This window comes from Grus americana, chromosome 8, assembly GCF_028858705.1.
Source record: "Grus americana isolate bGruAme1 chromosome 8, bGruAme1.mat, whole genome shotgun sequence".
NCBI classification, from domain to species: domain Eukaryota; kingdom Metazoa; phylum Chordata; class Aves; order Gruiformes; family Gruidae; genus Grus; species Grus americana.
Window position 1 is genome coordinate 27,387,767 of NC_072859.1, and position 13,002 is coordinate 27,400,768.

At 44.8% G+C, this 13,002-nt stretch overlaps 1 protein-coding gene and 1 long non-coding RNA gene across 3 annotated transcripts in view; both read right to left on the reverse strand.

Annotated features, from left to right (window-relative positions):
* LOC129209288 (BEN domain-containing protein 5) overlaps positions 1-13,002 on the reverse strand; it is a 952,643-nt gene that overhangs the window by 19,058 nt on the left and 920,583 nt on the right. The window lies entirely within an intron of this gene.
* The window catches only part of LOC129209290 (uncharacterized), a 58,352-nt gene that overhangs the window by 3,109 nt on the left and 42,241 nt on the right, over positions 1-13,002 (reverse strand). The window contains exon 2 of the long non-coding RNA XR_008578044.1: positions 4,204-4,429. This is a non-coding gene — a long non-coding RNA (uncharacterized LOC129209290). The remainder of the gene's footprint in view (positions 1-4,203; positions 4,430-13,002) is intronic.

Consider the following 13,002-nt stretch of genomic DNA (forward strand, 5'->3'; position numbering starts at 1 on the left):
ATGCCGTTCTCACAGCATTCACTCATTGAATGGCATCATTGGTTTTGGGGAGATTTCAGGACAGTCTGTTTATGCACAACTCTGCCAAATTTCACAGATGTTAGGAAGTTCAAGAATCGTGCCGGCCTCTCTGCAAAATCCCCCATGTTTATGATCCCTACCGTGCCTCACACCCCAAAGCTTCCAGCCCTGTTAAGAAAAGAGGACAGAAGAGTGGGGAATCTCATAAGCCATTACTAGTTTTCAGCAGAGAAGAATCATTGATCCTATTGTGAACAGTCTGCTTAAGCTGGAGCCTCTAGAAGCACACACACAGCCTTGTTCTGTCTGTGCATGGAGGCAATAAAAATCTCAATTTGGAAACCAGTTAGCAGTACAAGTCATTAGGGGAGGTACTAAATGTTGCTGCTTTAATAGCTCACTGATCATTTAATAATGTCGCTGCTGCAGAGCATGGTGGCACCATTCGCTCGCTTTTGTTTTGCTTTTTGAAATTCAGGGTCATTCCACTTTCAAGTGAGTGGATTATCTCTCTTTCCCCCTCTTGCCAGACACTGCAAACTGCTTTAAATAATTAGAAAAAGGATGGCTCCTTCAAGTTCACCATCTCATTTTCATAAGGTCCAGTGTCATTGCTTTGGAACAGGAAGAGAAGCCGTGGTGATGGTAAGGATTTGACAAGGGCAAAACAGTTAGCAGCCCCCACTCATCTTTGATAAGTCCTGTGGGGTCTCTGCCAAGCAGATTGGATCTCTGTTTTTATGTCTCATCTAGAGGACAGCACCTCCATCAATTTGAAACACTGCGCTGGGTTATTAGCTTATGGAATTCGTCCAAGTTTAGTCCTAAGCAGGATTTGAAATCGTGACCATTCAATCCAGAGGCACCACTGACTAGACTCATGGAAGTCTCTTGTGTCAGACAAACAGCTTTAAGTTACCCTAAAGACAGACACAGGGGAAGAAAAAAAAATAGGGAAGGGGAAAAGAGGGGAAGGAAAATGGTATACAAAGAGAAAGATGAATCTTTTTAATAACTAAAATTAAAAACCAGAAGCAGCTCTTTGTTCTACAAAACTGAATTCTACAGCAAATCTCAGTCCACCACCACAACAACAATCCTGTTATTTATGAAAAGAGGGTTATTTTGTGTGGGAGAGTCCCAGATGACTGTGGTCAGCTAGCATACTGTCAGCTTTGTACAATCTCAGGAGAAATATGGATGAGGTTTTCTCATCTGTTTATAACAGCTTCCATCAATGGATCAAACCCCTTCCTGACTCAAACAAGAGCTCTAATGGAAAATGGCATTACACTACTTTAAACCACCGTATTATATCATGCCCAGCCTAATCAGAACTAGTCCTCTGTTTTAGCAGAGCTGTTTTCACCAGCTACTTACTTGTTTCGTTTCACAGGGCTGACACTACAATAAATAAGAGATGCTGCCCATATCACATCTAACTGGGGGGCCCACTTCAAGCAAAGTGTAATTAGGGTAATACAGAGACTTGGGGAGGGGGGTGGTGGTGGTGAGGGGGAAGGGGACTATTCTGTGGCTTTTCACCAGCATTTAACACAATGCAAGTCTGGGCAGTGATGATGCAATCCTTCCCCAAAACTGTCACTCCGGGAAAACAAGGTTCACAGTGTCTAGTATATCTGGTTACATATTTCAAAATCATTGTCAAAGGGGTAAACTTCTGAAAGGGAGTGTGGGGAGGGGATAGGACTTACCCTGTCCTCCCTTCTGACTTTGAGGATGGGCTGTGGGTTTTGCAGGCTGCGAGGTGCACGTGGTTGTGCTTTCTGGGGAGAGTCTGCCACTTTCAATGAGAACGGGGCTTTTCGGAGCTCCAGTGCAAGAACCAGGCTCGATGTGGGGATTACTGGTGGCACCCTCTCGTGGTATTCAGCAGGTCAGGCTACAGAAACGCAACTAACCTGTCCAGCCTTAAAAATCTATCAATGCCCTGACCACAGCCAGCCTGGAAATAGCAAAGGGACTTTCCCCAAGGAGAGTGTTTCCATTCCCAACAGCCTCAGTTCCCGGTCCCCGGTGGGACAGATGCTTTTGGAAACGAAACGTAAAAGCAATGACAAGTCCTCATTTGTATTCCTCTTGTGTGTCATCAGGGAAGGAACCAGGCGGAAAGATCCCTGACTGACTGTTTCAGGCTTTCAGGCCCTTTTCCTGAAATGCTTGATTGTGGTGGAAGAAATTACGAAGATGGAAGTTGTGCGCTCTTCTCCCTGAGTAATCAGAGGCCTGTAATTTTCCCTCCTCCTCTGAAAGAAGAGGTTGGAGAACAGGTATCTTGGAGAGCAGCGTTTTATCTCTGCCAGAGGGACTGTGCCGCAAGGACCACGCTGTATTTCCCTTGAACTCATTTCAATATCAGTTGTCACTTCTGCACTTCTGGTGAACTAAACTGAAACAGGCAGATCCCGGCTAACACCTCATCTCGAGGTAGAGGGAAAGAGGCAAGAAGGTGGAGGTGCTGCATGGGAGCTAGTGCCAGGATCAGCCATCAAAGGGCGGCAGAGACTGAAGGGGAGCAGAGGGGAGCGTGGGGCAGCACCTGCGTACCCCTACTCTCCCTCTGCAACACAGCAGCGCCGGCGGAGGAGCCACCTGAATGAACACATTTTGCTACTGATGAAAACCTCCATGCAATACTGAACGGCAGAGCTGCTACCACATGTGGCCGTGAAAAGGGAGCACTTAATTCAACACGGGATTCAAGATGCACAGACAGGGAAAGGAAAATCAGGCTGTCCAGAGCAAGCACTGAAACAGAGAGGAGCGAGATGTCTCAGACATTGCCTAAGTAAAACTGGAATAACAAACGGGCCACTGCCCGTTTTTACCTCTGAATCCACATGCCATTTACCAGCACTACGAGCGTGATTTTGCAGGGACGCCTCTGACGGCTGCTCCATTATGCTAATGCCATCTTCACATTGCTCCATCTATGTTACATTTTATCCATCTTAGGGTCCCTCTATACTACTGGGAGATGGAAATGGGCCCTCCTGTAAATGGTAATCTGGCCTAAAGTGTAAAATGACAAAAGAAATCGATTTATTTAATATGTTGGCAGCGCTGACTCCTGATGAGGTTATCTAAGAGGCAGAGGTCTGAGGGATCTTTAGTTAAGAGTGTCAGGAAAACACTAGGATGGGTCTCTTCTTGTGATTTTAACGTTTCTGATCTTTTGTATTGTTTAATTCTGGCCACTTGCCAAATCTGGGAAGGAGCTCTTGTGGATTAGCTGACCTCAGCTCTTTACACAGTCAATGAAAATTACAGAGCTGATTCCCTCTGATATACTGAAAAGAGATGAGGAGAGGGGAAGCAATTTCCAAGTGAAAATCCAGCCTTCACAATCTTCTCCTATCACTGATGAATGGTCTCAAATGCACAAGGGAAAAACAGCATGAAAATTTAAGTCTTAACTGGTTTTGTTTTGTTTGGTTGGAAATGCAAGAATAGCACAATAATTTCCAATTCTAATTAAAACCCCCAAAATACACTGGAAAATCATGAGCTGAACTTTTTGGGGATGCTCTTGGTCCCTCACATCTCTAGTCCAGAAGCACGATGACACCCATTATTCCATGTCTGACAGTTCCCATTAGACATTCCACTCACGGCTTTGTGCACAACATTCACCACCACCCAAACAAAATCGGTTTCAAGATAAATGGTAGAAAGAGTGTTTTAACACATCAACGTGCGGCTAAACCATTTTTCATCTCTAAATTGTTGGAAGCTCGTGAGTTGTATAAATCATAACTAGGCATCAGTAGTCTGTTGCGTGCTGCATTTTCCCTCTTCAGCTGCAGCTTGCATTTTGGGATAGGGCATAGTCAAGAACTTTGACAAAAGCAATCCTCAAAAGAAGAAATTAAGAAATATGATTAAATAAGAAATACGAGCAATTAAGAAATATGAGGATTGTGTTCTTTTGTGATATAAACCTGCATATAACTGGTTTTAAAGTTTTTGAGTAGAGGAAAGATAAAGAGAATTGCAGAATGCTGACAGTGATTGCAAGACTCACAATGATTTTGGGGGTCTTCCTCCCCTGGCTGGGATGTCCCAGGCTTTTCTGGGTTCAAGTGCAACTATTTGCACTTGGGAGCATGGGCGTCTGCTCTCCAGTGACTGAGCAGATGCAGAGGACCTCCTGGAACCTACCTTAGATCATCCATCTGAAAAAGGACTCAGTCCAGTGGCTGTTAGATGATTTCAATGAAGATGCCTCTTCAGGATTTGCTCAAAGACCCACTGGATTTCTCCTGCCTTCAGTCAGCCTTTGATAAGTCCCTTCAAGACAAGGCAACATCTGCATTTGTAGTGGGCAAAATGCAGGGAAGAGACAACTTATCCTCAGGAATTGGCTTAGCTCCTCCCTCAGACTGTCCTGGGAAGAAAAAGGACCATGGCCTCAGAGGCTGTACCTTTAAAAACACTTGCAGTCTCCAAGTTAACAGTCATGCTTCAGTGTGTTCAACATTTCGGCTGAGCTCAGTACAAAGTGCAGTGATTTAAAGCTGGGAGATCAGGCGGGATTCAGCAAATTCAGAATTATTTATTTCGTTAGAGCAGGAAGTCTGGCTACAGATTATTTACTGCAAATGGGTCTGTTTGGGGGAGGGGAGGAAGGCGAGAGGGTAGAGAAGGGGCAAATTGATTGACTTAAATTTTTCAATTAAAGCAAGCAGTTTTTAAAAAAGATTTAAGGCTTTATTGAAAAGTGGGAAATAATTCAAGAGTCTGGAGCCCTGCTAAGTGCAGATCATACAGATGAGGATGGGGTGGGGGGAGAAGAAAAGAAAATTTTATTCTGTGAGAGAAGGCAGGGAAGGGGAAAAAAGGAAGAAAAAATATCATTATCTTTGTTTCTCTGGCTACGCTAATGTATTTCTCTCCCTGAGTTATCTCCAGTATCTGCAAGTATTGATTCAGAATAAGGCATTGTGGTGTAGGCTGCAGGCAACAGAAAGCTCTGCTGGGAGTGGTGCATTTCCAGGTCTGCCAGAGCACAAAAAAGATCTGGGGACTGGTTTTGCAATGGGCACCATGCCTGGCCAAACCGGAGCCAGGGCACCTGCCCTCTCTGCAAGGACCAGGCTGGGCTGGGGTGGCAGAGCAGGTCCAGCTCAAGGGATGAATCAATGATGAAGGTGTCTTTGGGTGCTTTGCTTGGGATTGAGTGGCACTAAAGGATGAGAGGACAACCAGTTAAATGAAGTAAAACGAGAAAGAAGGGGCATCGGCTCATGAATGCCAAGACCTCATTTCTGCCTACATTGCTGCCTCAGACCCAAGGGTCAATGCCGCACTTGAGCACAGGCTATCTGCTGTAGGGAGGGTTCCTACCCAAAGCACAGACACACATGAGCTGGGCCAAAGCTCTCTTGCCATCAGCTGGACACACCTCCTCTGTAGGTGGTCATGCCAGAGTGGTGTTGGTGAATGGGGAGAAGAGAATTAGAGCTGTTACTAGTAGGCAGAGAAACTAATGCTATTTTTGTCTTTGTGGGGAAGGAGTAAAATATTACTATAATCTCCACACCCTCCCCCCTCCCAATTAATTGCTTCTTTCCTATTATAATTCCCATTCCCAGATAAATTTAGCTTTTTCTTAAACCTTTGATTTTTCCTTTCTGTTTTAAACTCAAGCTGGAATGCAGTGATAAGGCACTACACATATATATATATTTCATCTACACACACACAAATATAGTTATATATAGTCCCTGCCACAAATAACACTCCTCTGACTGCTGTCACAAAGCCCTCACTAAAAAAGCTACTCGCCCAAGCCGGCTTGTTTTCCAACACCACGTCCCCCAGGGAAGGACTGCTGGCAGCAGTGGGTCTGTGTGCGGATACAGATGCTGGAAAGGTCTGCAGCTCTCCCCTTCTCCACTGCCTGTCTCTTCCCCTCACTCCTCTGATGGGGTGGGAATAAAACGTTGCCAAACTTCAGGTCCACCAACTCCTGTCATTGAAACAACAGCTGACTTTGCTGAAGTGGCTGGAAGTACGCCGCCATACAGTCAATGTAGGAGTGGCCCTTGATTTATAAAAGGGGCATCTCAAAGCAAGTGCTTATGAGGGGATTCAGCATTAACTGGTGGGCCAGCTTTCGAGTCACTGCTTTCCGTGGTGAAAAGGGCTTTCATAACAATGTGCTTGTGACCATAATTTAACCAGCAACCTCTGGATTTTATGAGACATCTAAGCAGCAACTTCACATCTCTCCATTTTCCAGAGTGTCACTTATGGCTATAAAAATCACTTCCCTTCAAACTCTCCTTACAGCGGTGAGGTCTGTCTGCTGCACTGCTCCTTACTCTCACACGACACCTATGCAACAAAATGAGAGACTGAATAACAGTCCCAATGGACACAGATAACAAGTACAGGAGGGGGTGTGTTTGTTTTTTTGTAAACCAAATTCTTTTATATCACTTTTTTCCCATTAACCTTTCATATTTGTGAGACCACATCCTATTTTGCTATTGCCACAGTTTCGCTGTGTGCTGGTGTTACCCATCCTTGTCTCTGTATTACTAACAAGAAATCATTCCAGGAGCCCTGTTTGCCTCCATTCACAAGTGCCAGTGGTGTCCTGGAGAATTCGCACTGATCCACCGCTCAGGTGACACAGCAGCACCGGCCTCCGCACAACCTGGAGAGAGCTTCCCCTTCCCAGATCCACTTCTGACACTGGTGTTTGCATTGAATCGCTGGGGAATATTCACCCACAGGTGCCAAAGGACACTTGCTGCAGCTGTGGACCTTGATGTGGAGGGCTGAGACTGACTCTTCACTGGTCGCTGCAAAGCTGGGTGGCCCAGCTCCCAGCTGCGTCTCAGGCTCTTGCAAGAAGCAGCATTTGGCTGTGGAGTCACCAAGCTAAGTTAGACTCTACCACTCCTGAAGTTGGAGCTTAATTGGCTGGGGACTTTAAGGGCTTTAGAAAGGATGATCAGAAGTCCAGAAAGCCTGAGGACGAAAACCTGAAAAAATGTGGGGCCTTTGGACCACCGAATAGTGAAGAGAGAGAGAGAGTCTACACATAAGTAAAGGCTGCTGTAGAACAGAATAAACTTTCTGCATGTGCTGGTGATGGGACAAGAAACAATGGCCTTAATTTACAATAAAACAGATTGAGATTAGATTTTGGAAGAAGCTTTCCAGTGATAAGACTAGTGAAGCACTAGAAAATTATCACCTGGGGAGGCTGCAGCATCCCTATCTTAAGGCAGAATTAAGGAAACAGATGTCAGGAGAGGAGAAAGCAGAACCTATCCTGTTTGAGGACAGAGGGGTGGGCAGAGGGTTGCCCCTGTAACTCAGTTCCTTAGACTTGGATCTTGTCGTATAGTAGCACTCTCCACTGGGGTTTTTCTTAGTCCTTAGCAAGGCAGATATAATAAGTCTCTTCTCCTTCTGCACTGCCAGGAAGAACAGTGAGGGGCACAAATTCACCCTTTTGTAGCCCATAGGCCCCAAAAGACCACCATAACCACCTCACCACTATGGTCTGTGATTGAAAATTCAACCCTTCCCTACAGGCACTATGTGCTACTGTCTTCAGCTGGACTGAATCCCAAGTCCCCTGCCCCACATTCATCTGCTCTTTACTTCTGAATTCAAACACTGTTCTTCTTTAAAAGCCTCTCCGCCTTTTGCTGCTAATTAAAATATTAGTTGCACTCTGGCTTGCTTTTCCAAGAGGTCTGGACAGCATTGCAGGCAGTTCAGACAAACAAACAACCAAACAAACAGAATCCATTAGGAACTGCCACTGCTGACTGTCGCCCTTTCGCATACATCACATTGAAAAGGTTAATGCTTCCCAAAAGGGGTGGAAGAGATGGGCGGAGGGGAAGGGCAGGAGGGATCCAATCCTGCGAGGACCAGATGTCAAAGATGCTCAATACCGCACAGAATGGGCTCCCCCACGAGTAAGGCAATTGCCCATCCCTTGGCAAAGCTTCCCTTTGAGGGATCTATAATTTATTAGGGAAGGTGGAGTGCTGAATAAATTGTGCATAGAGATGAAGCAGTGATGATCACTAACTCAAATCCCTAGGAGCCTGGCATTTTCAATCTTTAGCTCCCATTTGCGTCCCCCCGGTCCCTACTAAGTGAGCAAGCCAAAGAGCTGAATATCGACAAAACATAATGAGCTCATTGAGATCTAAGCATTGCAATTAGCAGGGTGGAATGGAGCAGAGGGGCTGGGAGGCAGACTGTAATTATTTATAATGTTGATAATCACTTACATGTAGTTAAAAATATAAATACATCCCAATGCTTGATGGCATTAACTACCCTTCAATTAGCTCCACGCCCAATAAGTAAGCGATACCCAAGTACTTACAGGAGAAAGGCTAAAGGCCTCTGTCTCGTGGCTGTACTCACCAGCACCTACAAACTGTTGATGTGGGTGGGTGGAAGAAGAGCACTGAAAGGAGGTACCATCACGATAGCTCCCATCACTAGCTAATGTTCCTAATGGAGTTGTGGAGAAGACCAGCTTAGACAAATAGCTCATGTTCACATAGTGGTAGATTCCCCCTCTGCCATCTTCTTTCATAAATTTTGCAAAACCCATCTTTTGGATATCCCTACAGGGTCTCACCCAGATGACCAGAATATGAAGTGAAGGGGTACCAGTACAGAGGGCCCCACCAGCAGTGAGGACTCCTTTGCTGTGTGACTGGCTGGTATCTTGATGCTGCAGTCACAGAAATAACCACAGCATGTTACAGTGCTACTTGAACTATCGTTAGAAGCACTCAAACTACAGCATCATGTGTCTCTGCACGGCTCACCTCATGCTGTTTCTCCTGTGCCTAAGCCAGCTTGTTTAAAAATAGCTAAAATAGCTTGAGTACCTCTGTGCTACAGATATTTCCCTGCTCCTGAAGATTTTGACCAAAGCAACTCTTCCACAAGGTCATCCAGTCTGGATTATTTCAGAGATGGACAAGCACTTTCCGTTTGTGCAATATCCCATCTCTTTGTGGGTATTGAATCAAAACGTCTCTCTTACAAAAACGTAAGAGATGTTATGAAAGAGTTGGTCCAAATACAGTCATGTTTTACCAACCAGAGGGAAGGGAGAACATGCAGTGGAATGCAGCAACTCTAAGCGTAGGCAAGCTCTCAGGGAAGATTACGTACTTGAGAACTGATGTGAAGATCAAAAACACACCTTCACCTGAACAGTAAGCAGAAGGGACCCTTATCATCTCCACAGTGCACTCCATTGGCGTAAAAGTAAAGCATAAGTCAAGTTTTAATGGAAAACCAGATAAGAGTCAAACCACAAGGGAGGAGGAGATTACTGTACATCAGAAGGAAAGACATTTTGGTGTGGGGGAGTAGATAAAACCCCAATCTGCCTGTACCATTGATTTCCTTCCAGGTGAGGGGAGCATTTAACACACTGAGGTTAAATCTGGACCATTCTCTGTGCAAATGTACGGAAAGGGCAGCAGTGGAGAAATGGTCACCAGACTTTAGTAAGGGAGCTTAATGAAAACATGGAAAATGTGGAAAGAAAAAAAGAGGGGGAAAAAAAAGAAAAGTAGGAAAAACAGAAGCAGACTGTATTGCAGTTGAACAAGCTCTAAGAAAATACAGGCAGTGTTCAGTGAGACTGAAAGGGAAAAAAGCAAAACCAGAGTAAATGGAAATTGTTCAAAGATAATTGAATGTATGTCCAAGCGCTAGCGTTTGCCAGCTAGCAATAAATACACTGCCTGCGAAAGCAAGCCAGTACGGGCAAAGGGAGGAAGTGCAAAAAGCAATCAAGGGGAGGCAAGAAGCATATGCAAGCAGGGCTGCAGTGCTGTAGGGTATAGGAACAGGAGACAAGGGATGACAGGTTAGAGAATGAAGCTGTGAGGCTGGAAATGAGGCAGAACTATGTATCTTGAACTGCATTCAAATAGGGCCCTTAGGCCTACCTCGAGCATGCTGGAAACCTGAAGGAAAGGCAGCTGGACCACGCTGTAAGGGCCTGGCAGCGGTCGGGAGAGCTGATGTGTTTGGGACTGTGTTCTGGTAGAATAACCGTTCCGTTTAGTAAGAAGGTACGGGAAAATGGTCCTTGCTCCCTGCGTGACTGCAGGGACTGAAGCAGCTAAGGGAAATATACCTGAGCCGTTCTAGCAGACAAAGAGCCTGGGAAGAAGAAAGGACAGGGAATTTCTGGCCTGTCTAGAAAAACCCCACAGAGAGCAGGAATAAAGGATTCTTTCACAAGAAATACCAAACCTAACCTCCTCCAACAGCCTGTCTTTGTCACCAGCCGGTGTTCAAAGGAAGAATATAAGATATACTCCAAGTGGGGAGATCCTTCTCCTTGTATGAGGAGCAGTCTGCTACCTCAGCAAGGTGCTGTCCCTGAGCTGAGCAGATCAGTTAACTGCCCCAAATAGCTTGGGCACAGCACTGGACAAACATGGCTCAGCCATTTTGAGGACCAATTTCCCTTCTCTGTTGCCAGCAAAGCCTGCTGAGAACCAAAGGGAACACCACACAGACACAACTTCAAGTACAGAGCCAGGAATCAACATTTGCTGCAGCAAATTCTTTAAAGTGGTGTTAGCAAATGCAAAAGTGAATGCAGAGCTTATGAGGCATAAAGAGCTGGTCACAACAACAAATAAAACAATACCTGCCAATAGTAAAAAACCTTTCAAAGACTGCCAGGCTCCTCCATTTGTAGATTAAAACCAAGGTGCAAAAGGGGATGTGATGTTTCCAACCCCACCAAGGAAATGCAGCAGCAGAAACAAGAAAAGGAACCATTTCCTCACTTGGTCCATAAGAGTATGCCTGTCTTTGGTCAAGCTGATTCTTGCGTGAGAGGAGACAGCCTAGACACATTGTCTGGTGAGGAGACCACAAAGGGCACAGCATCAAAAGTATTTCCACAAATATTTTCTAGGAGAAAATCCCTTTGTTCCATCAACATTTGTACTTGCTGTACATTGCCTTTCTTGCAGTTTGCAGCGTTCTGCTGGCTCACCTCTCACAACCGCAAAGTGATGCCTCACCCACGTTCAGCCAATGCAGGCACAAGGAAACAAACCCATGAGAGAGGAGAGCCCACTTGAAGCAGATCGCCTGTCAAAACGTAGCTCCCATGAAGAACGGCTTGCAATTGAACAACCACCCAAGAATTGCTTGGCAAAGTAATTTTGAGCTGATGTAGCTGAGAAAATGTGGGTCTGTTTGCAGGTCATTTGTCAGGCAGAAGAGTGTGCCAGACTGATCAGAGAAGGCAAAAGCTGTCAGAGGAGGCACAGTGTGTCCCGTTGCTGAAAAGGCACAAGAGCTGAGACCTGGCCTTTATTTAGGCCCTTCTGAGCAGCTCAACCTGCACTTTTTTGCTTTTCCAGAAACATTTGAGCCAATTGCAATATTTTGGTGGTTTTTTTTTTTTTTTTTTTTAAATTCATTTTATCTTTAATATCAAAAGAACTATAGGTGCTTTTTGTTTTCCAGATTGGGTCTTTTCAGAAAAGAACATGTGTTAATAACAACTACTATTTAAAATATGGAGAGAAAATTAAAAATAGGTCCTTTCCAATCTTGTAACAGGGAAACAAACTCACTATTTCAATGCTTTCGTTGCTACAATTTTTTCTCTCTTATGCAACTAGATCAACTCCAATTAGTTCTGACTAAAGCATTTGCTTTAGCCACACCTGATCTAGAAACCAGGGAAACCAACAGAGAGACTCCTACTTATTTCAGTGTGCTTTGGAGAAGTTTCATGTTGGATTAACCAGTAAATCCAGTCAAAAACCTAGAGAACAACGGTGAAAGTAATTCAGACTTCCCAAAAAGGAGTAAAGAGGTTCTGGCAAGCAAAATCTGAAGGTGGGAAGGTGTCCAGATGAATACCCTTTCACCTGCCTGTGACTCTTGCAGTAACCTATCGTACATTAGATCAATTTATGACAGAAGGAGCCATCTCAGCCGAGCCCACAGTGACTCCACAGCCCTGCTATTCCTGCCCTGAGAGCCTGATTCATTTACCGCACTGTTTTTCATGCATGCTAAAATCCCTTTTATTCTCCTCTGTGCTGCTGTTCCCTTGATTGTACAGAAGGGATTTCTAAATGCTTATTTACTACCATTCTCTTATAATTCCTGTATCTTGGAGGAAAGACAGACCAGTTCATTTTGAAGCAGGATGTTCATCTTTTCGACGGCTAGCATAGACTGAGGCATCAATAAATTAAGGCTTCTAGGGATTAATTGATTGGAACAAGGTTGGTTAACTTTACAACCAAATGGGAACTAATCTGCTAGCAGACAGACTGGAGCTGGGTTACATTTGTACTCTGTGAGTTTGGGCTGTGAAAATGAAAAATTGATGATGATAATAATAATACAAACAGGGATGCCGAACAGAAAAGGAAAAAGCAGGGTTTTCTCCCTAAAGAAAATGTACACAGGCTCTGCTAGATCTGAAATGATATCTCCCTCAACCTCTTTTCTTTGTGAAAATCACTACTTCTGAAACAGAATTTCTACTGAAGGAAAGATCCTATTATCAGCAGCAGTCACATTTCACAGCAATGTGATTAACTGCCGGTCACATGGTCCCCTCGCTCACCACTTGTAGACAGCTCAATAATTTTAACGAGGAAAGAAGAGCGTCTTTCTCTTCCTTCCTTCCTTCCCCTCCCCTCCCCCTTCCCTTTTTTCTTTCTCTCTTTCTTCCCCTCCCCTCTCCCCCTTCAGACTTCCCTTACAAGGCAGGCAGTTGAAGCTGACCCCTAAGGAAAACCCCACTGGGACCTGGATATCACTTATCAAGTCTAAATATGCTGTCCTGGTCCAGGTTGATGTGAAGTGCAGCAGCCACATCTCAGAAATCTCCCCCTTTCGGAACAAAACCAGTCACCTTGGCCAGGAAATGTACTACCTCCATCACAGTCACACTTCAAT